At 41.4% G+C, this 2,500-nt stretch overlaps 1 protein-coding gene across 5 annotated transcripts in view; it reads right to left on the bottom strand.

The window, feature by feature from the left end:
- Window positions 1–2,500, bottom strand: part of ipo7 (importin 7) — a 57,075-nt gene that overhangs the window by 17,068 nt on the left and 37,507 nt on the right. The gene's annotated exons all lie outside the window — the stretch shown is intronic.

The raw sequence follows: 2,500 nt of genomic DNA, 5'->3' as shown, positions 1-2,500 counted from the left end.
TCTCCATTAGTGGTACAACCTGAAGACAGAAAACACCACATGTTAAGAAGAATCGATTATTAATGATAAACATATTCATAATCTCCATTAGTGGTACAACCTGAAGACAGAAAACAACATGTTAAGAAGAATCGATTATTAATGATAAACATTTTCATAATCTCCATTACTGCTACTGCTAATTGAATCTGCACACTTCACCTTACTGGTGTATAGAGCTGTCAAAATTGCTCAAAAAGGACATTCGAATATTCGTTCTGAAAAACCACAAGAATTCGAACCATTCGAATATTCGAATCCTTCGAATATCACGCAAGGGAGTGTTTTATGCAAGTTCAAAGACGAGGCGAAATAGTGAAGGTCCTCGCAAAAACGAGCAGGACGTTTAAAAAAAGGCATTGAGCACAGAATAGACCAGGGATGGGCAACTTTCATGATGCGGAGGGCCACATTTCCAGGGATTAAAGCAAAAAAAAGTAATCTGACTGAACTTTTTTACCGGTTAGGCACCCGATTGAGTATCACTCCGTAACCCTACGAAAACCAATGTAGCCAGGCTCTGCCCTCATGACGAAACATACATGCAAGGAATGGTGCCAGAGCCAGCGGCATAGGCAGACGGGGCAGTCGCCTAGAGCAGAATAGGCCTATGTCTTGAGGGCGCCAGTAATACCAAAAAGTGCCACAAAATCAGAACTTCAACCAACATAAATCTTTACACTTCACATGAACAATGAATATTCATTATACACTCAGTAGATCTATATAGACTCAGTATGAGTGTACCTGTAGGTACTAGATCAGATGTGCTCAATCAGATGTAGGCCTACAATGCTATGTTTACAGATGCCAATTTCTAAATACAAAAAAAGGAAAGAGGGCGGGCAGGCCTAGGCCGCTCACCAGATTGACTAGAACTGGCCGAGAATGGAGGGATAATGGATACTATATCAGACTGCAAAGATTGAACTGAAATTTGGGGCATGTTTTGGTTATTTCCTCTTATTTCTACCCATTGTTTATGAATTGTTCACAACATCATGCAGAATGGATTCACAATGAATGCTGCTTCAAAATGGTAGCTGATCTCACAGAATTATTGACTTGGAATTGCAATGTGTTGATACAGTGAGTGATCCCATTATGGGTTTTTTTGTTGTAGTAGTAGGCTATATTTTGTCTTTCACATCAGAATGGGCAAACACTGTTCTGGTGAAAGCACTGGTGCGCATTGCTTGCAGTTGTATTTCTGACATTTAAAAAGCCATGATCATAGCAATCAGAGGGAGAAAACTAGCTTTAATTATTAGTATGTTTTTCACCCTTCGGCCTTTTTCAGTATTCATCCTGTTACAAATAACTTGTTGACGTTTACAAACAGGGTGCGGTATGTCTACCTCTGTGTTCTACCGTTTTGAAAACTACTGGCTACTTTTTTGCTTCTCGATGTGCGGTGCCAAGCACACGCTTACCATTGATTTAAAAAACGTCCCCGATTCTTCCTATGCGCACGTGTTCTACAAGCTGACAGGACGCAACAGACACGACAGTCACAGACATACGTCTATCGTTTACAAAAGTAACACACTTTCCCAAGCTTGTCGCGCAGCTTTCCACTCGAATCAAGGCAAATCACCCACCCATCAGTCCTGAGTGCGCAGTGCGCAAATAGGCTAACTGAACTCAAACGAAACGCATAGTCCGAGAAGATGGGCACAGACGTTGAGCCACTCAAAAACAAGCGCACACACAACTGTTGCTGCTGCACACTATTCCAGTTAGCAGAAATAGCGTCACACAGTAACCAGCCTTGAAAGTGAAACAAACGTCGAAACGGCATTTATCGACCATGAGTCCACCCATCAGAACACTGCTTCCCAGAACAAGACGTGGCATAAATTGGCTCTGCCAGGGATAGCCTATCCGTGACCCAAATGCAACCCATTTTTAACTTATTTCTTGAATATATATATCGGCAACAACAAAGTTAATCTGCTATGAGTACAGATGAGACTGTGAATTATCCGTTGTCAAAAAGACAACTAGCTCTACACGCAGCCAGTCAAACGCGCTAAACTTTGAGGATGAAACGCATGGTAGGCTATCCTCCTAGTTAGCTGCCATAGTCGTCCCATTGGGGCTATGAATAATGCTAGTAAGAGTCACAATGCTTAAAAGGCAAACCCTTCATGAAAAGGACATCATACGCAGTCGAAGTAAACTATTCATTTTTTTTCTAAATATCTGCCACGGCAGGTGCAATGATATGGAAACGTCATTGCACTTTATACATTGTATTACAATTATTTTCTTTTCTGCCATCAGCAACAATTTTGGCTATTTATTTTTTTTAATCTCTCGCGTTGCGCTGCCACAGAATTGTTGACCGCTCGTGTACTTTTTTTTGGAAGACGGAAGAACAGGGGATGACCAAAACATAGGCTACTGATGAGTGAATGTTGTATCACACCGCCAATGGTGGAGTGTATAGCCTAACTAC

Source organism: Engraulis encrasicolus, unplaced genomic scaffold, assembly GCF_034702125.1.
Source record: "Engraulis encrasicolus isolate BLACKSEA-1 unplaced genomic scaffold, IST_EnEncr_1.0 scaffold_31_np1212, whole genome shotgun sequence".
NCBI classification, from domain to species: Eukaryota; Metazoa; Chordata; class Actinopteri; order Clupeiformes; family Engraulidae; genus Engraulis; species Engraulis encrasicolus.
The sequence above is the reverse complement of the archived record's forward strand: the minus strand, read 5'-3'. Positions and strand labels throughout refer to the sequence as shown.